At 45.3% G+C, this 23,614-nt stretch overlaps 1 long non-coding RNA gene across 1 annotated transcript in view; it reads left to right on the forward strand.

Annotated features, from left to right (window-relative positions):
* Nucleotides 1-19,789: 19,789 nt before the first annotated feature.
* The window catches only part of LOC311585276, a 28,885-nt gene continuing 25,060 nt past the window's right edge, over nucleotides 19,790-23,614 (forward strand). The window contains exon 1 of the long non-coding RNA XR_014775165.1: nucleotides 19,790-20,068. This is a non-coding gene — a long non-coding RNA (uncharacterized lncRNA). The remainder of the gene's footprint in view (nucleotides 20,069-23,614) is intronic.

The raw sequence follows: 23,614 nt of genomic DNA on the forward strand, positions 1-23,614 counted from the left end.
TTGTTCCGTGCAGCTGATATGACTAAAACCCAGCACCACTATCTCAGGTCAGAAACCCAGCGAGGAGAGGCCCCACCCACCCTGCCAGCTTTTCGGTGCTTTGGGTTTTCCTGCGCTAATAGGTCTCTGCTAGGCATCTGATGATGCGAAATGACCTTCAGAAGCTGGTGCTTCTTGTCTTTTCAGGGAGTTGCCTTGGTTCCTGTGTCATGTGCACCTCAGCTTTTCCTATCTAGCAGTTCTGCATTTGTGGCAACTCCAGGGCCTCCAGGCTGCCTGTGAAAAATGCTTTGTTATATTACATTGCCCCCTGGCTCCAATGAATTGCTCCGTAAATCACACTATTGTTAAAATGTCCTAGGAAAACTAAACCACTTTCTGGGGCTCAGAGAACACAGGACATTAATCAGAGGCAACCATTACAGGGAGAATATTAGGAAAAGTAAAGAAATAAAAAACATGGTTTTGATGTGTGGAGCTTACTGAAGTGGGACTGGGGCCAGACCAGAATATCTTTCCTCGTTCATAAATACCCCGATACAGGAATCCATTATCTCTGAAGGCTTTAAGCCCATTTTGTTTTATAACAAAACAATACTGAACACCTGCTGCATCTTAATGATCTCGCTCAGGCAGCACAGGGTGAGAGACTGGGGTGGGGTGGGGGGACACTCCGTAAATCAGGAATAACCTTTAATCATACTCAGCTGGGACCCCAGCAGCCCTAGTGTGGGTGAGGGGTAGGGACACCTCACAGATGCCTGAGACGTGGTACCTGCCCTTGACTGTAGCACAGAAGCACTGCGGTTCGCTCCACTGGACTCTCGGGACAGACTTCAGAAAGCATCTAAGAACTGCTAATGGGGACTAGTCTTCAGGGCGGGAGGCTTTATTGGGGAGATGAAATGGAAAAACACAAACAAAAGAGGAAGGGGACATGAGGGACAACTTCCACTATGCAGAACTTTACATTCTGAGAATTCAGTTGACAGCATTTTGTTCAAAAGGTGTTAGCTTTGTTCGTCTTGTGCACAAGAGTTCATGAGCTCATGCATGCATGTGTGTGTTGTACACATGAATTCATGTATGCATGCATGCATGCATGCGTGCGCGAGTGGGGGCTGTAAATGGGTATTGTGCCACTGTGCCCACGTGGAGCTTCTGACCTTCGGTCTTGGTCTTCATCCACCTTGTTAGAGACTCCTCTGCCTCTTGTTCACTGCTGTGTATACCAGGCTAGATGGCCTGTGAGCATCAGGGGATTCTTCCGTCTTTGTCTCCCATCTCTGCCAGGTTGCAGTGAGTTTATAGATGTTTACACTGCCAGCTTGGGTTGTGTGGCAAGCACTTTGTCCACTGGGCCACCTCACCAGCCCTCGCCTGGCATTTCGGTGCTCTGATTTCTCATTACAGAACTTGGTTTCTAATAAAATTTGACTTAAAAGTAGAACCTTGTGCCCTCCAGTGTCTTAACATCAAACAGTATGTGACAAGCTCAAAGCAGTACTGTCCCTAAGCACGTATTAGAGACAGTCTCTAAGTCCCAGACGTCCAAAATGACACTTCCCCGGAGGGGAGATGGGCAGCTTTGCACAGATTAATTGCAAAGAAAACTCAGCAAGCAAAGGTCAGTGTCTTACTAGCCTTCCTATTTCTTCACTTGCCAGCCATACAAAGAAAGCAAAGGTTGCCTGAAAGACCACCAACCTTTTAATAATTTGGTCTATAAACTGGGTAGTGGTGGCGGACACCTTTAATACCAGAATTTAAGAGGCAGAGGCAGGTGGATCTCTGCGTTTGAGGCCACGTCATCTAGGACAGCCAAATCTATACAGAGAAACCATGTATTTAAAACCATATATATGCATATACATATTAATATAAAACATATGTACACATATTATTGTTCTGTAATAATTATGGTTAGACTGAACAACTCTGAGGTCAGTAGGCCCAGGTGAGGATCATGGCTCTATGCTTTCTTAGGCAAGTGCATGGAGTATTTACACCACAGGTTTTTTTAATATGTAAAAATAGAAATAATAGTAGCATTGGCCTCATGTGAATTATATGAGAATAAACTGATAATTGGCAGAAGGGGGGTCAGAACTCAGAACATTAATCAGTAATATTACTAGTATGAGCAATATTACTAGTATGAACACTATAATATATTCATAAATCATCTCCATATTATTTATATGTATATATATGCACACATACACATCCTTTTTAAAAAGTGGCTGGGTTTGATGGCACATGTCTTTAATCTTTTTCTTTTACTTTTTCTTTCTTTTGTTTTTTCCAAGACAGGGTCTCTCTGTGTTAGCCTTAGCTGTCCTGGACTCGCTTTGTAGACCACGATGGCCTCGAACTCACAGCAATCCACCTGCCTCTGCCTCCCAAGTGCTGGGATTAAAGGTGTGTGCCACCATACCTGGCTTTTTTTGTTGTTTTTTGTTTTTTTTGTTTTTTTGTTTTTCAAGACAGGGTGTCTCCATGTAGCCCTGGCTATCTGGGAACTCACTCTGTAGAGCAGCCTGGCCTTGAACTCAGAGATATGCCTCTGGACGCACCACCATGCCCAGTATTTGTCTTTTAATCTTAACACACAGGAGGCAGAGGCAGGCAGATTTTTGTGAGTTTGAGGCCAACTCCATCTGCATAGCCAGTTCTAGGTCAGAAAGGACCATATAATAAAAGTCTATCTCGAAATAAGAACAAAACACACACACACAAAAGCCCCACTACATTTTGCATATGGTTTTGATAATCTTCTTTAAACTGGCAATGTATTATGAACATTTTACACATCATTAAGCTAAACACTAATTCCAGAGCAGCAGAGGCTGTCATTACAGAATGGACTCTAATGTAGTTAACCAGCCTCCCATTGTTAGACAAGTCAGTTGCTTTCAGTGCTCGATAGCATAAATGCCTTGTGAGGTACTACTGTGCTCTGGAAGCTTCCTGAACAAATAATTGGTTGTTGCCTTAGGAGAATTCCCAGGACTAGAACAACTAAATCAAAAGAAATGCAATTAAAATATTATTTTAAAAAAGAACAAATGCATTTACAGAGAATAGAGGAAAAGAAGCAAACACAATTCTGTTACACTAATACAACTAATATAATTTGAGTGATTTAGACATTCCACTGTGTCCACTGTTACTTAGAAGAGATAGAAACCTCAAGCAAAAGACGGGCATATGTTTCTTATTTCTTTTCCCTTCTGAAACCCACTAAAATGACAATAAAGAACTAAAGAAGCATAAACTCGCAGTGCTAATGAGAAGAGGAGATGGCAGCAGGCAAAAGATGCAAGCGAAAACCTGAGAGCTGAGAAGCAAGCCAGCCGTGTGACAGCCGAGTGGATCAGAGGCAACGAAATCCCTGCGGTGGCGTGAAAAGCTTCAACTGAGTTTAAAAGCGGCAGTTGGAACTCTCCAAACCCCTCTGTGGATCCGGGGCTCTGAAAGAAGACAATTGGCCCTCAGGAGAGGCTGAACGGCAGCACCTCAGTCAGGAGCGTGAGGTGCAGTGAGGGGTTGGATGAGGGAATCTCAAGACGACCATATTTAGGTGATAGGTGATGTATCGTGGTCCTCAACCTTCCTAAAGCCGTGACCCTTTAATATAGTTCCTTATGTTGGTGACCCGCAGCCATTAAATTATTCTGTTGCTACTTCATAACTGTAATTTTGCTACTGTTATGAATCATAACTTAAATATCTGATATAAGTAACTGATACTCAGGATATCTGATATGTGACCCCATATCAGAACCCAAAGGGGTTGCAACCCACAGATTGAGAACTACTGATCTATTGGAAGTTGGCCTCAGCCCTGTTCTTAGAATGCTGGCCTCCAGGCTCACATACCCTTTTCCAGCTGTTTCCATCCTTGCTCCCAGACAAGACTTTGGATGGCTCTTGTATGAGAAGCTAACGAATCCAGGACAGCTAATTAGGGAATGGACATCCCAGGGAAACATCCCCATAAAAACAACGGTGAAGTTCAGTAGCCAACAGATGGTCTCCACTCCACACAGAAAAAAGGTGGCCACTCAATGAACACATCAAAGGCTGGGCATGGTGGCTCAGGCCTTTAATGTCAGCACTTGGAGGCAGAGGCAGGGGAATCTCTCTGAGTCTGAGAACAGTCTCGTCTATATAGCTAATTCCAGGCCATACAGTGTCGTAACTAAGACCCACTCTGAAACAGCAATGAAGAGCTATCAGAACAAATCAGAAAGTATTCAGAAAACAACTATGAAAAAAAGAAGAAGAAAAAGAAAAAAAACTCCAAAAAAGAAATATTCTCTATATGGAACAAGAACAGATGTGTTGGCTAGTTTGGTGGGTTTTTTGTTGTTGCTTGCTTGTTTGTTTGTTGTCAACTTTACATAAACCAGGGTTATAGGGTCATTAAGGAAGAAGGAACCTCAACTGAGAAAAACACCTTCATCAGATTGGCCTGTAAGAAAGTCTGTGGGGCTTTACCTGATTACTGTGGGAGGGCGCAGCCCACTACAGGCGGTGTCAGCCCTAGGCAGGTGGTCCTGGGTTCTAGAAGAAAGCAGGCTGAGCAAGCCATGAGGAGCAAGGCAGTAAGCCGTGGTCCTCCATGGCCTCTGCTTCCGTGCCTGTCTCCAGGCTCCTGCCTGGACTTCCCTCAGTGATGGGCTGTGACCTGAGAGTTGTGAGCTGAAATAACTGCCCCCTTCCCCAGGTTGCTTTAGATCATGATGTTTTGTCCCAGCAATAGAAACTGTAACTAAGACAAGTATACAACAAAATGAGAGGAAGGGGAAAAAAGAGAAGCCTATAAAATTGTAAATAAAAGTTACTCTGGATAGTTAAATATACAAGAGGAAAAAAAAGCAACTAATTTTTTTCTAAAGACAGATGTTAAGCTTTCCCAGAATATAAAAGTCTAGTTAGAGAAGTAAAAGCTATAGAAAGAGACTACAGGATTGCAGCTCATTGGTAAAGCAGTCAGTCTCCTGTCACTCATGAGGCCTTACATTCAATTCCCAATACTGCCAGGAAAAGGAATATATTTAGAGCTTGTGGAGGACAGGAAAGTTTGAAAAAGATGTCAGAAAGAGAGAACCAAGAAAACAAATGGGAAGCAATCAGCAGGGGCTCTGGACAGAGTTCAGTGATAGAGCACTTCCCAGCATGCACAAGGCCCTAGTTTAATCCCCAGTCTGAGGGGAGAGAGTGTTTGATGGCTCAGACCTGCAATCCCAGAACTTAGGAGGCAGAGGCAGAGAACTGCTATGAGTGTGAGGCCAGCCAAGGCTACACGGTGAGTACCGGCTCAGCCAAGGTTCTGTGATGAGACTCTGTCTTTAAAAACACACACACACACACACACACACACACACACACACACACACACACACAGAAAATAATAAGCCTTACTAAGTAATATCAGGTCAGAAGCAGAATGATGCATGATACAGTATATGAGAAGAGGTACAACCAGGGAAGGAGAGGTGGCTCAGGGGTTAAGAGCGCTGTCTGCTCTTCCAAAGGTCCTGAGTTCAATTCCCAGCAACCACGTGGTGGCTCATAACCATCTATAATGAGATTTAGTGCCCTCTTCTGGCCTGCAGGTGTACATGCAGGAGGAACATTGTATAAATAATAAATAAATCTTAAAAAAAAAAAAGAGGTAAAACTCAAAGACATCATTCTGTAATTTCTATTGATAGAAGTTAAAAGATCTGGAAGTGTCTAAACAACAGGCTGTGGGTGCCATGGCGTGTGGCCAGGGATAGCTACAACATGAACCAACACAAAATTATAAACTCACTGTATTAGTTACTTTTCTGTTACTGTGTTAAAATACCATAATGAAAAGCAACTTATGGAAGAAAAAGTTTATTGTATTCTAGCTTACGGTTTCTGAGAGTTAGAGTCCATTATGGAATGGGGGGTGGGCAAGGCAACAAACAGGGAAAGCATGGCAGCAGGAGCAAGAAGCTGGCTTGAGATGTTTCCTCCACACACAGGAAGTAGAGAATGGGAGGGAGGGAGGGGGAGAGAGAAAGGAAGAGAGGGCTAGAGTGGGGGGAAAGGGTAGAAGGGGAGGGAGGGGGAGAGGAAGAGAGGGAGGGAGGGAGGAAGAGAGGGAGGGAGAGGGACAGAGAGAAAGGGAGGGGGAGAGAGAAGGAGGGAGGGGAGGAGAGAGAGAGAGGAAGGGGCTAGAGAGAAGGGGGAGGGGGACAGGATGTAGGGCAAGGTTTAAACCCTTGTAATCCCTTAGTTTGCCCTCAAGTGATGCACTTCTTTCAGCAAGGATTTACCTCCTATAAAGATTCCAAACAACGCCATGAAGTGGGGACTACATGGATAAATACATGAGCCTACGAGACATTTCTCATTCAAGCCATCATATTTATTAAAATATTATGGAGGGGTTTTTTTTTTGACAATTATTTTACATCTTAGCTGCCTGGCCCTTCACAGTGAACTTTGTATACTATTGCATCACAGTGTCAAAAAGTTGGACAAACTCAAGAGCTTCTAAGTAGAAATTTAAAGACAATCATTAATGTCTCTTATAAAATACTGAGAATCACAATGGCAAATAAAGATAATAGAGAATCTAAGAAAAACTATTGTGCCAAGGGCACTCCTGAGCAGTTTTAGAAAGCAATCTAATTTCAGATTTTGTTTCTTTTCTCTGGAAGCTAGCAGCAGATACACTTTGCTTAAAAAAAAAAAAAGTGGAAAAGTTAACTGCTATAATTTAGAAACTACCAAATAATTTAGCGGCTGATGAAGATATATACTTTTTCTTTTTCCATGTAACTACCTTTTTCCATCACTTGGGAGCTTGTTAAAAATGCAACTTTTCAGGACTTAGCAGAAGACCTAATGAGTCGGAACCTCGAGTGTGGTGTCATGGAGAAGCCCAGATCTGTTTTAACAAGACGTCTCTGTGATTCTGATCCTCGCTAGAGTTTGAGAACGCCTGTCTCAGGGCAAATCATTTTCCGAATGATCAAAGTGGAACTGCAGATACTTCCATGTTCCAGCTCAGCAGAGGGAAAAAGTGTGGAGGGTTTTTATGGACCAGGTCAGGAAGCAGCCTCCGTTACTTCCACTTGCGTCCGCTTGGCAAGAGCTGCTCGTGTGGTAACCCTAGTTTCAAGGGTGAGTTAGGAAACACAGCCTTTAGTTGGCAGCTACAGATAAGCTATCATCGTCTTATAGGAAAAAAGGGAAAGAATAGATTTAGGAGACTAACCAGTAGTTTCCACCACATATATAATCTAGGCACCAGGGACTCCCAGACAGAGTAAGTAAGATAAATCTGTAGCTGATGCTGACAGATGTCCTATTCACAGAAGGTCCCATCCATCAGGCCACAGAACGACCAGTCCAGATGCAAACAGGGAAGCCGAAAAGCTCCACGAACAGTTGCCAAGGAAAAGAACAAAACCAAAAGAATACCTGTATTTGGATGCATTGCTAGATCTTCTGGGTAAATTCATGACAGGTCAACAAAATACAAACCCAGAAAAGTATTAATGCCAGGGACAACAAAAAGTTGAATGGGAAAGGAGACATAATTATAGGTTTCTATGTGGCTAACCAGGGAATAATATTTATATAGTCATGATGCAAATATTTAATATTGATTGAACCAAAAATGGCTCTGTAACTATTTGGGGAAGATGAGCCCTCTCAAAGTGCACACAGGCCAACTCAATGGTAATAATACACAATGTTTTTATAGTTTTTATTACCTGTTAGTCATTATCTATGGTTACCATGCATTTAAAGTCATGTATGTCCAGGTGCGTGCGTGCGTGCGTGCATGCGTGTGTGCGTGCATGTGTGTGTCTGCACGTGTACATGCATTGCCTTCATTTTTTTAAAAGACAGGGTCTCTCACTGGACTCATCAAGTAGGTTAAGCTAGCTGCTTAACGAAAAATCTCGCAAGTTTTCACAAAGAAATGGAAACAAATGAGACTATTCTTGAAGAAATGAGATGCAGAAAGAAAAAGTGGGGAGGGAAAAGATTGAGTAAGACAGAGACATCTCTTTCAAATGCTTGTCCTGGGCTTCCAAGCTAGGAAGAGCACAGTTGCTTCATCAAAGTCCTGAGGACAGAATACAGCGCAGCTACTGAGTGATGCTCTCTGTCTGTCTGTCTCTGTCTCGGTTCTATTTGTCTCTGTCTCTCTCTTTCTTCCCGGCTCTCCTTCATGGGGTCTCATTATGTAGCCCAGGCTTGTTTCAAGCCTATAATCCTCCTGCCTTGGCCCCCCCAATTGCTGGGATTACAGATGTATACCCCTATGTCTGACTTGCAGGGTGGTTTTGATCTACATTTCTAACAGGAGACTCCTTAGTGACCAAGGCAGCTGTGAGAAAAAACTCTGGCTTTAGCACCAAAGGTAGACTGTGAGTTCTAGCCCTGCCTGGCTCCAGAATAGACAGTCTCTCTTAAAAAAAAAGAAAAAAAATCCAAACAAACAAAAACCCACAGAACAGTAACAGCAGCCTAAGGTTGAAGAAGAGACAAAGTCACACTAAGGTGCGTGACTTAAGCCCTACATATAAGGCGAGGCTCACTGAGTATCGAGAATTGTCCCTTGTGTGGCCTTGGGGCAAGGCACAGGCGTTGCACGAGCCTTGGTTCTCTCTTCTGCAGACAACATCACAATACATACATATGAACAATGCACTATACTTCCCAGGGCTGTTTTTCATTTTCCATTTTCCTGAGGTAGCTTTTCAAAAATAAAATATACAGGAAAATTTTACAGCGTGCTTATGGCAGGACCCAAATTCTACTCTTATGCTTTAATTCACATATTTTGTAAATATTCTTTCAATTGCTTGTCAGAGAACCCTATGAGGTTAAAAAAAAGGATTCCTCCAATTTATAATGGTGGAAACCAAGAAACACCTCATACCTTCAGGCTTCTTAGCAGAGCCTAAGATGAAGTCTCTGAAGGCTACATTAGAAGCTGCCTCAGATGTATGGTATCTGCTGTGGTTACAGGAGATAGCACAGCTGTACATAGCCGTCCCTGGGCTGGTGGTCCTGGGTTCTATAAGAGAGCAGGCTGAGCAAGCCATGAGGGGTAGCTGTACATAGACAGTAGATAATGCAGTGCCAGTGCCAGTGCCAGCTCTTCTCCCGCTGCTGTGGATCTCATTACTATCCCAGTTTGCTCTCTGTTGCTATAATAAACACCCTGACCAGAAGCAGCTTGTGGGAGAAAAGGGTATATTTGGCTTACTCTTTTAGATCACAACCCATCATTGAGGGGAATTGGGGCAAGCCCACGAGGCAGGGACCATGGAGGAAGGCTGCGTACTCTCGTACTCTCTCTGGCTACATCCTAGACTCACCTGCCTAGAGACACTACTGCTGCAGTGGGCTGGGCCCTCCCCCATCAATCACCAATCAAGATGGTCTCTCACAGACACAGGCAAATTGGATGAAGGCAGCGCTTCAGTTGAGGGTCCCTCTTCCCAGGTGAGCCTAAGTCATTTCAAGTTGACAATAAAAGCTCACCTGGTATGCTGGCTTGTTTGACATGAACTTTGACATGAGCTAGAGTCAATCGCGAAGATGCCTCCATAGTATCCGGCTGTAGGGCATTTTTAAAATTAGTGATGGATGGGGGAGGGCCCAGCTACTGTGGGTGGGGCCATCCCTGGGCTGGTGGTCCTGGGTCCTATAAGAAAGCAGGCTGTGCCAGGCGTGGTGGCACATGCCTTTAAACCCATCACTTGGGAGGCAGAGGCAGACGGATCGCTGTGAGTTCGAGGCCAGCCTGGTCTACAAAGTGAGTCCAGGATGACCAAAAAAAGAAAGCAGGCTGAGCAAGCCATGATGAGCAAGCCAGTAAGCAGCACCCCTCCATGGCCTCTGCACCAGTTCCTGCCTCTGGATTCCTGCCCTGTTGGAGTTCCTGTCCTGACTTCCTTTGATGATGAACTGTGACCTGGAAGTGTAAACAGTGACCTGGAAGTGTAAGCAGAAGAAATCCTCTCCTTCCCAAGTTGCTTTTGGTCATGGTGTTTCATCACAGCAATAGTGACCCTAAGGAAGACACCAGGACAGATACCTGGAGTCCAAGTTTCATCCATTGCCCTCTTGTTTTCAGAATATTTACATTTCTGATCATTTTACCTTGAAAATATTAAGATAGGAGGAACGGCTGTCACTGTGAGAACTTCTGTTTGTGAACTCATGGAAGAGAAAGGCCTTGGGTTGAATTTCCCAACTGAGCCAAGGAGATAAATAAAATGAAGAGACGGAGGGCAGGAGAACTCAAGTAAACTGAGGCAGAAGGGCCCGTGAGGTGGCTAACACACTTCAAATGCCGTGCTTGTCCAAGGCCCCCTGCAGGGACTCTGGGCAATTTTTGTGTCCGAGGGGACCGCTCCATGTGACCCTCGCTCTTGGTGAGTCACTGAGGCCTAGTTGGGCCTACACTGGATGGTTTTAAACAGCATGGATGCCTTCCAGATGCTTCCCTCTAGTGCCTCCATTTCTCCTAAGGCTTTTATGCTGCTAGAAGATTGTCGGTTAGGCCTTAGCCTGCCCAAGGGAAGAGGTCTCCTGAAGGGAGGGACTCTTAAAGGAAGGATGTGCTCTCAGAGTCTTCTCAGAGGAAGAGTCTCCTCATGGGAGAAGTCTCCACAGGGGAGTAGTCTCCTCAGAGAAGGTCTCCCCAAGGGAGGGAATTTTTTCAGGGAGGGTCTCTGCAGAAGAAAGGTTTCTCCAGGGGCAGGGTCTCAGCTGATGCTGGTGGAGGCAGGGGTGGGGTGGGGTGGGGTGTCTCATGCCAGGCAGCTCCCACAGGACAATACAAGCCTGTGCAGTGCAGCCAACTTCCTGGAGGCCTTGAGAGGCCTCTAGGGGCCCTGTAAGAGAGAGCTTGGCTCATCCATAGCCTTCCTGCCAGGGCTGGGGCTGCTTGGCCTGGCCCCCTAGAGGCGCTGGCCAGCATCCTTCCCTACGTCCACATTGGTCATTCCCCTGCCCCCACTGCCCTTTAGCGGGACCGCTGACAAGTTGAATACAGCGGGAATAACAGCCATTTGTTCTGGTTATCGCTGCCGGTATTGAAGCCAGATGTGTGCGTTGCTGACACTGACACGGTACATCTGGCTGGGTTTTTGGTTTCCATAGTGGAGTTTACCACATCCACCCCAGTCTGCTGGAAGACAGGAGGCAAACATCTGGAAGTCATTGGGGCTGTCACGCTTCAAGGGGATCTTGTACCACAGAGAAGAGAATTCAATACGTAACTGAGCAAAATTATCCAGCTCGTCTTGTCAGTCCAGATTTCAAACACATGCAGGAGAATGGCGGCCGCGCTATGGCGTCAGCCCGCCTGGCCTGTGATGCTGGCGGACACCGAGAGCCTGAGCCGTGGCTCTTCTCCACCCAACCACCTCACATTTCTCCGCTGAGCAACTCTCATCTTTGACACAGGACGTCAGACTGTTTTGTAAATCCTGGGGGAGGCCTTTAAGGCCTTTTCTTGTTTTCCTTTCGGTGTCAGTTTGCTAAGGGTTTTAAATTAAACACTACATAGTGCCCAACTTCTGTTCATACCCTGTCCTGTTCTCACAGTCTCCAGTGGCCTAATCCTTCCCTATATATTAAGTTTTACCTCATATTTCTTTCCTAAGGCACATATTAGTCTTTATTAAGACAAAAATAAATCATACTGCCAGAGGTGGTGGTGCACACCTTTAATCCCAGCATCTGGGATGCAGAGGTAGGTGGATTGCTATGAGTTCGAGGCCAGCCTGCTCTACAAAGTGAGTTCCAGGACAGCCAAGGCTACACAGAGAAACCCTGTCTCGAAAAACCAAACCAAAACCAAAAATCATACGAATTCTTATTCTGACTGCCCGCATCTTTCCTCCTGTTTGGAATCTTCTGTCTCCTTCATGTCAACTCAAGGGTTTTCGGTTTTTTGTTTTGTTTTTGTTTTTGTCCCTTCGTGGTCTACCTCAGGCTAATATTTATCTGTGAGGCCCCTCTTGGCCTCACAGGCCTCTGCGGATCCTTCTTTTGTGTGTTTCCCTAAATAAGCATATGTTTATGGAGAGGAAATACTGTTTAGCACTGCCTGTCTCCTCCAGTAGCCTGTGTCCTGTGCTGAGTGTAGTAACTTCTCCACAAACCCTTGGTGACTACAAGCATGAACTACTATTTCTTTTTAAAATCACTTCTTTTCTACTACACGATTTTCTTGTTACCTACTTTACCTTTTATGACAGGACTCACTCTGTATGTATGGATGCAGAGCTTGTCGCCAGCTTTTAGAAATACAGCTTCAAACTCCCCAGTAAATTAAAACATAGCAATACTTTAATTCTATCATTTGAAGTCTGTTAATTGTAAGTTCTTCCCATTGTAGTATAATCACGTTTTTAAAATTAAAACTATCGCATTGCGGCTGAGGAGGTGGTTCATTCGCTGAGGGCACTTGTCGTTCTTACAGAGGACCCAGGTTCTAGCACTTATGTGGTGGCTCACAACTATCTGTAACTCCATTTTCAGGAGGTTCTCCTGACCTCTGCAGGCACCAGGCACGACCTAGTGTACAAGCATGCGTGTAGGCAAAACACCCATACACATAAAGTAAATAAATTATAAAATATAGTATGCTTATTTATGGGGTGTGAGGCATGTGGAGGCTGAAGGCTAGCTTGCGGGAGCTCAGGTGGTCAGGCTTGGCAGCGAGCGCCTTTATCCACGGAGCCACCTTCTCTAGCCCTGTAATAAGACTTTTAAAAAGTATTCATTTTGAATGTGTGTATTTTGCTTGCCTTCCCTGCCCAGCCCCCCCTTGTGTGTGTGTGTGTGTGTGTGTGTGTGTGTGTGTGTGCACTGCCTGCATGCCTGGTGCCTGCAAAGGCCAGAAGAGGCTGCCAGATCCTTTGGAGCTGAAGTTACAGACAGTTCTAAGCCATGATGCGGGTGCTAAGAACTGAATCCTTGTCCTCTTCAAGGGCAGCAAGTGTTCTTAACTGCTGAGCCATGTTTCCAGCCCCTGCAATGATAGATTCTTTTTTTTTTTTTTTTTTTTTTTTTTGAGACAGGGTTTCTTCTCTGTGTAGGTTTGGCTGTCCTAGCCTTACTTCGTTGACAAGGCTGGCCTCCAACTCATAGCAATCCACCTGCCTCTGCCTCCCCAGTGCTGGGATTAAAGGCATGTGCCACCATGGCCCAGCGCAATAATAGATTTTTAAGGTAAAGTAGGTTTCCTATATGTAACCTGCACAATAGCAAACCATCAACATTTCAGCGTGACATCTACCCTTAGTTGAGAAGCTGACGGGTATGAATGGTTGCGGGGGAGGGGGCAGGGGGGATGTAATAGAAAGTCATTTTTTCTTTTTTTTCAGGGCTGTAGCCGCTAGTAACTTGTCCACCATCCAGTAAATAATGCCACATCCATGCGCATGCGAGCGTCCTTAATTAAACTCAGTGAGTTATTTAACGACAGCAACAACAAAAGACATGACTCAAACCGGAACAAGCCCCTCTGTGGCCGTGAACGTCTGGAGGCTTCGCTGAGAAGAGGCGAGTTTCCATCAGGCCAGCTTCTGGACGAGCTCTGGGATTAGCAGGCGGCCCTCTCCATCAGAATCTGTGTAGGCAGCTCCAAAGCAGCACAGACACATAAACGAAGGAGCAAGTAGCAGGGCGTGGTAGCTCACGTCTTAATACCAGCACTCCGGAGGCAGAGGCAGGTGGATCTCTTGGAGCCCCCAGGACAGCCATTGCTGTTACACAGGGAAACCCTTGAAGTAGAATTGTCTGGTTTTTATTTTTGAAGACTCAGTTGTATTGTGTGGTGTTTTGCTGAAAGGTATCTTGTGAGAGGTCACGTGATGTTTTTCTAGAAGGAGGGGCTTGTGATATTTTGCTGGGAGCAGACACATGAGGGCAAGTGATGGGGGGAAGGAGTATTAAACACACACACACACACACACACACACACACACACACACACACACACAGACAGTGAGACAAAGCTTTTGGCATTTCTACGTTGTTGTGCAATATTCTCTTGGTGTTTGATGGTCTTTGCTTCTCGCAGAGAAACGTTCCAGAAAACTTCTTATGGTTCTCTGGCTGGTTCCAGCCACTTCCAGAGACTCGTGCCGATTTGGTGGAGCCTTGTGGCTTCTGCTGGATCGAGCCACCTTTACGGATTTGTGCGCTCTTTGGTGCTGGCTATTGGACTAGACTGCTGGTATCCTGACAACGCAGAGTGGAATTGGCTCAAGAAACTACACCTAAACAGGTCCACAACCCCTTTTTCCTATTAGCATTCTTTCTCCCCTGCCTCTGGTGGGTGGGTTAGCAGTGCGGTTGAAGTGTTCAAGAACCCTAAATAAAGTAGGCTTTTGAAAAATCTAAGCCAGAAGCCCTATCTTGAATGTTTAAAAAAGGGGCAGGGGCCAGGGTAAGTGGTGGGACTTTGCTCCAAAGCATGCCCAGCATTTTCAGAATGAGGAAGTGCCACGGCAGCAAGCATTGGCAGAGTCTGCACCTGATCACTTAGAGGCCCCCACGCTTTCCTCCTTTCTTTTTATATTGATAATGATGTACGGTCCCTGCTCTCACCTTGCTATGTGGCTAGGTAAGAATATAAGAGCAGTAGCATCTGGAAATAAGGGAGATGGACCAGAGAGAAGACTGCCAACAGAAAGACAGGAATATGCCAGGTGGTAGTGGCTCACGCCTTTAATGCCAGCACCTAGGAGGCAGAGACAGGCAGATCTCTGAAGTAAAGGCCAGCCTGATCTACAGAGCGAGTTCCAGGACTACACGAAGAAACCCTGTGTCGATAAACAAACAAGCAAGCCTGGAACACGCCTCCCTGTGATGGCGACCTAACCAGTTGGGTATGTTTGCAGGGAACAAGGTAAGAAGAGCAAGGGCTCAGCCAACGCAGGGTCCTTGACTGAGGGCCTCTGTTTTTTCCCCCTGGGAACAGCATCTATAAAATAAAATCATCCTTAAAATCTACAAGCCTTTATATGATATAATTCATTTAGAGACCACCATGGAACAAATCGGCAAATCATCGCTGATTAAATCCCAGATCCCACCCGAGTCTGTCCAAGTTCATGGGGACTCTAAGATCCCATCACAAAAAGACGACGCCAGGCATGACATTCCTGAAACCCTGAAATCCTTCCATGCCGTTGCCTCAGATGGAAGAAGCTGTTTCCTTTCCTCCTAAAAAGGAAAGGAAATTACAATAGAAAGGCTGCAGATTAATGACCTAGAAATCTCTTCTCAAATGGAAATGAGACTTAATTAAACTCCATTAAATCATAACTCCTGGCTTTTGTTCTTTGGCCTCTCAGTACTGAGTTCAGGCTGAATTAGTTCTGTCTCTGGGGATATTGAATTGAGTCTATAAGCTCCAGGGAACACCTGCTCATCCCTACCGTTTTGTTTTTGTTTTCTTGTTTTTGTTTTTCTTCAGCCAGTCCCCCTCCTGTGGGGATACCTTCAAAACATCATAACTAGTCCTGTTAGACCCCTTTAAGAGAGAGGTTGGTCATTTCCACTTTGTTCTGGTTTATGATCAGCTTGACAACTTGACTACTTAAGAGCCAGGATTATATCATCCTTTCATTAAAAGCTAATAAAAAAAAAAAGGCTATTAATGCATCCCCATTAGTTGGCTGGAAATGAGAGGTTGTGTACTCATTGGTCGTGCTGGGGACACGAGCTCTCGAGCCACAGTCCTCTCCTCGCCGTCAAGCACTTTGAGAGGTCCCCAAAGAGGCCCTCTTTCCACAAAGTGTCGCCCTGCTTTTTAAATTCTGTTGTTCATTTTCTTGAAGACCAAAGTTTTCCATTATTTAACAGCTGTCATTTTTAAAGACCCTGGGAGAGGATTGTGTGTAGTCCGGCCCCTGGAACGACACAAACCAGCTCCTTCTCTCTCCAACCAGAGTATTCTGCTTGCTTTATAGGGCACTTTTTATCCACAGACACCTTAGGAAAATTGCTTCTGCACGCAGCCCAGCTAAGTGATAACTAAGAGAAGTGCATCTTGCACTAGGAAAATCTAGTTAAGTCAAAGGACAAGATCTGCCTGAAGGATGGAATCTTTGACTGTGTTAATGGGTCGAATTACCCAAGATGCAATATTCGAGCTTGTGTGTATCTTCTGTCCCCACATGCTCAGATTCAAAGGATGACAGAGGGACCATGTGCTCCTTTGGGTGTCACCCACTTGTGTAAAACATCATGTAGCGCAGTGATTCTCAGCCTTCTTAGTGCTGAGACCCCCTCATATAGTTCCTCATATTATAATGACCCACAACCATAAAATTGTATTCATTGCTACTTCATGACTGTAATTTTGCTACTGTTATGAACTGTAATGTAAATAAGCTGTGTTTCCCAAGGGTCTTAGGTGACCCCTGTGAAAGTGTCCTTAAACTCCCCCACCCCGGGGTCTAAACCGACAGGTTGAGAACTGCTGACCTAAAGCATAAGAACCAGTATACAGCAGATTTAGTCTATTGCTCACTTTATTTTCATTATGACTTAAGGTGCGTCTGGGAATGGCACACACAGTTGCAGCCATGATTGTACAGACCTATAATTCTAACACTTAGGAAGCTGAAGCGGGCATACCACCACTTTGAGACCAGCCTGAGCTGGTTCCAGGCCTGGTGAGTTCCAGGCCTGCCTGAGTTATAGAGCCGATCCTGTCTCCATATACATAAATATATAGTTTAAATTGAGCTATTTTATCACGGTGACAATGCCTCCTCCAGACACCATAGGTTATCAAACAAAAAGGCCAGTGCCAGGCATGGGTTACCCCTTTTTGAGTTCCTGGTATGCGGGTTCCCATAGATCACCCCTGAGCATTACAAATTATTGCCATTGTTCTTGCTGATGCTGCAGAGACTGACGGCAAGACGCTATCCCTGAAGACCTCACACGCCTGAGTCATAGGACACGGAGAGGTCAAACTGGTACCTACCTGGAAGCTTCACCTCTCCTGGCTAGCTTTCACAGCGCCAGAAGGTGCTCTGCATGCTACAGGACGACAAAAAATAATCAACAATTTGACCCAGCTGTGACTCGTGGGAGCTCTAATAACAACTAGCTTAGCAAGATGGGGGCAATATGGAATTCACACCTGGTACTATTAACTGTGCCAAAGCCCCAGCTAGCTAGCTGAGTCATAGATCCTAGGGGAGAATCCAATACTATTATTCTGCTACATGGACATGGTAATATAATGCCAACTTAGCTATTTTCCTTGGAACCCACTGATTAGTACATCGCTCAAGGCTCATCAGAGAAGCTTCTTTTTTCTGTAGAGGACGATTAACACAGAGACGCATAACTGAGAGGCTGTGGCGTATTCACCTTTAACTTGACATCTATATCACACACCCTACCTGTGAGCCTCAGGAATCACTGTGGAACAAACAGGAAGATGGAAAGATTGTAAAGGCAAGAAGTAGTGGGATTCTGCAGCGAAACAGTATTCGTCAGACGTGACCGCATCACTGCACACATGAGAGTCCCCAGTGGCTGTGACTGCTTGTTTAAGACCTGTACAAGATCAAACCAGACCCAGCATGGATCGGGAGAGCCTGATGAAGTTTCCTCTCGGGCTAAGGTGCTATTGGTCATTGACAGATACTGCGGGTGGGAGAGTCGGTTGCCATTTGTTTGTTTTGTTTTGTTTTGTTGGTTTTTTGAGACAGGTTTCTCTGTGTAGCTTTGGCTGTCCTAGATTCACTTTGTAAACCAGGCTGGCCTTGAACTCATACTGATCCACCTGCCTCTGCCTCCCGAGTGCTGGGATTAAAGGTGTGTACAACCACACCCAGCTGGCTTTTATTTTTTGTTTGCGTTGTTTACTTGTTTGCTTTTTAGGGGTGCAGCCCCTGAAAGGCTACCCTGCTCCAGTAGTTTGTTTTACACACCAAAAGCAGAAGAAGTTTGGGAGAAATAATGACAGGGTGGGTAGGAGAGAAATTAGAAGGCAGGAAGAGAGATGAACTTGACCAAAATCCATTTATATACACACAGGCAAGTCTTAAATAATAAAAGACTATCACACACACACACACACACACACACACACACACACACACACACACACACACACACTTGGTTGGTACAGATCAGAATCCATCTCTTCCAATGCAGTCCATCTGAGGGAATCAGAAGAAATTGCTGGGTGATTTGGGTATTAGAATACTCTTCTTTTGACAATTTAGTAACAAAATTAGCCTCCATTTGTGTATTTATTTTGGTGGTGTTGCGGCTTGAATAAGATATCCACCATATTCTTGGCCATTTGAACACTTGGTCCCAGTTGGGGATGGTGTTTGGGAAGGTGTAGGAGGCATGGAGGACGTATATCACTGGGGTGGGCTTGGAGCACTTAGAGACTTCCTCTCCTCTTTGCTTTCTGTTTGTGGTTTGAGATAGGAGTCCTTAGCAGCTGCTCCGGGCACTATGTGTGCCCCAGTGCCATGCCTCCCCATGGTGATGGTGATGGTGGCTCCTTCTAGAACCATAGGACCCAAATTAACTCGTCCATCTTTAACGTGCCTTGGCCATGGTGTTTTATCAAAGCAATAGAAAAATAACTAATACAGGAGGCTAGGAATAAAGGCTCATGTGAGAGAATCCATATTTCTTGGCCAAAAAAAAAGCAGACATTGGCAGGGAAGTCCCAGAATTGAGGACAGTGCAGTCTGACAGAAAGGCATTTGGAGAAGAGGGAAACCTAAGGAAGAGAACCTAAATGCAAAGAGTCCCTGGCTTGACTCTGTTGCTGAGCCTGGGCCTTTTAAAGATATTCCCATGGTGCATAGAGGCCGGCAGCCTGACTCCGGATGAGCAGCATCACCGTGGTTCCACAGGCCATGCGACACATGCTCAGTGTCTCTCTGCAGCAGCTCTTCCTGGGAGGAAAGCCTCACCTTAATATGTACGGCAGAAAGTCTGAAAAGGGAAACACGGTATGTTCTCTTTTACCCAGTCACACACCTTGTGAGATGGGAGCGCATCATAATGACAACACCTGGCAGAGCAGAAACCACTCACTTGATGGCCAAGAAGCAAAAGAGAGAACAAGGAAGGGACCAGAATCCCATAGTCAACCTTTGAGGAAATGCCTCCACTGACCGGAAGACCTCCAACTAGGTCCCACCCCTTAAAGGTTCCATCATATCCTAATATTACCACCCAGGGACCAATCATCTAATGTACGGACCTTTGAGGGACATTTAGGATTCGAACCGTGTCACCTTGCATTCAAGGCACCTCATCTTGAGCTCTTAAATTCTTTCCCTCTTTGTTCCTTCTCAGCTTCTACGTTCCCTCCAGAACGCCACTTTACAAAGCGTTTTCTCTGAGGCAGCCTCCTCATACGCAGGCTTTGCCTACGCCAAGGTCTGTACACTTCTGTCTGCTTCCATCTTAAAGCTATGTAGGGTAGGCGGCAGAACCCGCGCTGCCACCTGACCAATGTGTCACCCTAGGAAACCTAATGCATCTTGCTCATGACTCTCCTGACCTCTCTCATGAGGTCTGGCCTCTGCCTTCTAGTCCCGCTATCTCCAAATCCTGCTTAGACACATACTGTGCCCGATTTGATAAGCCCCATATATGTTCGCCCTTTCAGGTGATGAATCTTCCTTGGATTAATCCTGATTTTTTTTTCCCTCTGCCTTCCTTTCGGCTTCAACTTATCCTTTGTATGGATGACAAATGACCTAGGCATGTTTTCTTTTTCTCCTTAGCCTTGCCTTCAGCAGAGAAAGTTTCCCCAGAAATAGAGCGCGGATTGTTCGCCTCCATCCTTCACTTTGCCTCCGCTAAGCACCCTCTAAATCAGACCCGAGGCTCCAGAGGGAGCAATATCCTCTCCTTCGCAGCTGGTCTGAGTTCTGTCGTCTGGGAGACTGGGCTTAGAACAGCTTGAAGTTAGAAGTGAGGCGAATGAAGCCTTAAATCTCCGGCACTTAACAGCTCCGCTGCAGCCTCAGAGGTAACCGCACTCCAGCTCCCCTCGGCTCGCTTGCTTCCTCTCAAGCTCTCTGTATCTCTGCGATCTGCTCACAGAGCCTGACTCCTGACTCCAGGCTCTGTCTGCACTGGTGGTAGTACTGAAAGAGGGACGGTTGGGGAAGAAAAAAAAAAATTAATAGAACCAACCCATAAAAATAACAGGCTCTCTGAAGTGCACATGAAGAAATAATTAAACAGATTAGAGCTGGGAGGAGGAAGAGGGCGTGGGGGAATGGCAGGCTGTGGCTGCTGCCTCTGCTTTTCCTTCCAAGGGGGCCTGTTAGCTTAGTTGGGGGTGGGGGGGGAACCTTGTTGCTTTTTCCTTCGTCCTGGTGGGCGAGTTCATACTGCAAAGCCGCTAAGCAACTTTAGAGGTGGAGGGTGGTACCTTGCATTTCTTTGTGTGCCCTAAGGGATCCTCAACTGGTGCCCCACTCTCATGAGAAAAGGAACTTGATATTTTTGGGGGGGGGGTTGGGGTGGACTATGAAACGCCAGGTACGGGCGTTGGAGCGCTCACACTCTGGCGGATGATGGGTGGGTTTCAAACTTCAGAAATGAGGGAGCTCTTCCTGCTGCTCAGGAGAACCACTGCCCCCAGCGCTTGAGATGCTTAGGCCAAAACACAGCCTTCCACATTCCTTCCTTCCCTCCTCGGTCCACCGGAGACGCTTTTGCTATGGTGGTGGGAGAGGAAAGAGAGCTGGTACTTAGGGATAATTTAAAGATTTAAAAAAAAAAAATCTGGGTCAGCAAGCTTCCAGTGAGAGCTGAGAACTGAGGGCTTGGCTGGCTCCCCACTTTTCGCTGCCCATGCCATTCCTCTGAGCTCCGGCGGAAGTTCCTCCTCTTTTGGACAGTGCTGAGTGAGTGCTGCCACTTTCCGCCAACGCATTGTCAGTTCTGCTTCCCGATTCCTAACAATGTAAGTGTAGGTGTTAGAAGGGGAAGTTGAGATGCAGGTGATTTGCCCAGGAAGGTAGATGTGGGAAAACACCTCAGAGCAGTGGCCAGCTTTGAGGACACAGCATGGGGACAGACAGACTGCCTTCACTATACCAATTCCCTCCCCATTTTATACTGCCAAAGCATGGTCCCTGGACATGGGTGGACATGGGTATCCTTACCTCTACTTTCATCTCTCTCAGTAATGCTTTATAATTTTATTTATTTAGTGGGAGCGTCTATGGAGGTCAGACAACAATTTGTAGGAGTCAGTTCTCTCCTACCATATGGGTCCTAGGAATTTAACTCAGGTCATCAGACTTGGCAGTAGGTGCCTTTATCTGTTGAGCCATCTTTGGGGAAGTTTATTCCTGTGTACAGGTCGTTCTGTCTAAGTTAGGGTCACTATAGCTGTGATGAAACACCACGACCAAGAGCAAATTGGGGAGGAAAAGGTTTCCTTGACTCACGGTTGCATTTAACAGTTCATCATTAAAACAACGAAGGCAGGAACTCAAGCAGGGCAGGAACCTAGAGGCAGGAGCTGATGCAGAGGCCATGGGGGGGGGGCCAGGAGGGAGGGGGCAGTGCTGGCTTGCTTCCCATGGCTTGCTCATCATGGCTTGCTCAGCCTGATTTCTTATAGAACCCAGGACCACCAACCCAGGGATGACACTGCCCACATCAATCACTAATTGAGGAAATGCCCTATAGGCTTGCCCACAGCCTGGTCTTATGGAGGCATTTTCTCAGCTGATGACTCTAATGTGTGTCAAGTTGACATTAAACTAGCCAACACATTTTGCTAGACTTTTCCCCTAAATATTGTGTGTGTATGTGTGTATGTGTGTGTGTGTGTGTGAGAGAGAGAGAGAGAGAGAGAGACAGAGAGACAGAGAGAGAGAGAGAGAGAGAGAGAGAGAGAGAGAGAGACAGGCAGACAGAGACAGAGACAGAGACAGAGACAGAGACAGAGAGAATATCCAAGGTTTGCATATGTGAGATGAGCCCTCTAACAGCAAGCTACATCCCCAGCTCTTGAAATTTGATTTTTCTTAGGGCCTTATTAATACCAGCGCAGTTTCCTTTCTAAATTGGTTTGGTGTAAGCAAGCGTTCTGCGTGTAGGTTCTTGCAAGAGGAAACATAGCAAGCATCCTGAAGACAGTGTTTGCATTGGCGCCCAGTGAACAGCAGCGCCACACCAGTGTCAGATGCAGTCATCTAATGAGAACCTGTGATTCCCAGAGTAACCCTTAGTTGCCTATGTATCTTATATTTGGGGTCATAGAGGTTTTGGAAAGCAGAGATTTCATATTCATCTTTTACTTAATTTTTTTTCTGTGACATGGAGAACATCAGCTATTCCTATATTATATGTGAAAGAAAGCATTTAACAAAATTATGGGGATGATTGGCTGTAAATATATAAAAACTTATGTGTTTCCGATGGTGTGGGAAGTAATTGCATTGAGTGGCTCAGTACAGCATGCAGCTTGACAATAAAAAAGAAAATGGTTGCTAGGACTAGCATTTTCAACAAAAGTTGACAGACTTAAAAAAAAAAAAAGAAATTTGAGTTTTCCTCCCTTGTACTATTATCAATGGTACAACTGTTTCTTTTTAAATGCTCGGGGTCAAATCCAGGGACTGGTGCATGCTGGGTAAGCACTCAGTCATTGAGCTACATCTTCAGCCCTATGTATGAGTTTGCTAAATTTTTGCTAGAAAAATAGAAACACATCTGATTTGCCCATGTTATATTATGCATATACATATATATACATATACATATACATATACATATACATATACATATCCTTATACTTATTGACCTTGTCACACTCACATGTTAATCTTGAGTTTGTCTGAGGCATCTCTCAGATTTCCCATGTAACACATGAATACAAGTTTCATTTCTTCCTCTATAATTCTATTTTTTAAACACCTCTCTCTCTCTCTCTCTGGTTTTTCAAGGCAGGATTTCTCTGTGTAGCCTTGGCTATCCTGGACTCACTTTGTAGATCAGGGTGGCCTTGAACTCACAGCAATCCACCTGCCTCTGCCTCTTCAGTGCTAGGATTAAAGGCGTGCACCACCACGCCTGGCTTAACATCTCTTAATGTCCTTTGAAATGGATAATTAAAAGAATTGCCTGTCAAATGCATAATATTGATGCATAGTTCCAGATTTGTTGAGCTGATAAATAAATGAACATATAAATGATTTATCCCTAGACCAAAAAAATCAGTATATAATTCATTTATTTTTATGAGTGCCTAAGCTTGTGTACAGATGGGCTGAAATAAAATAAGAGGAAAAGAACACAAAGAGGGGATCGAAAGCAGAGAGAGGCTCCGTTGGTACAGTGCTTGCCTAGCAGGTGCGAAGGCCTGGTTTCCTCTCCAGTGCCACAGAAATTGGGTGTGGCAGCAGCACACCCTCCTAACTCTAGCCCTCAAGAGAATAAGGAGATCAAGGTCATTTTGAACTATATACTGAGTTGGAAGCCAGCCTGGGATACACGAGATCATATCACAGAAAACAAAAGAGACATGGAAGCCCATATTGTTTGTTTAGTG

The sequence above is a fragment of the Acomys minous genome (genome assembly GCF_964271855.1).
Source record: "Acomys minous genome assembly, chromosome: 15".
NCBI classification, from domain to species: Eukaryota; Metazoa; Chordata; class Mammalia; order Rodentia; family Muridae; genus Acomys; species Acomys minous.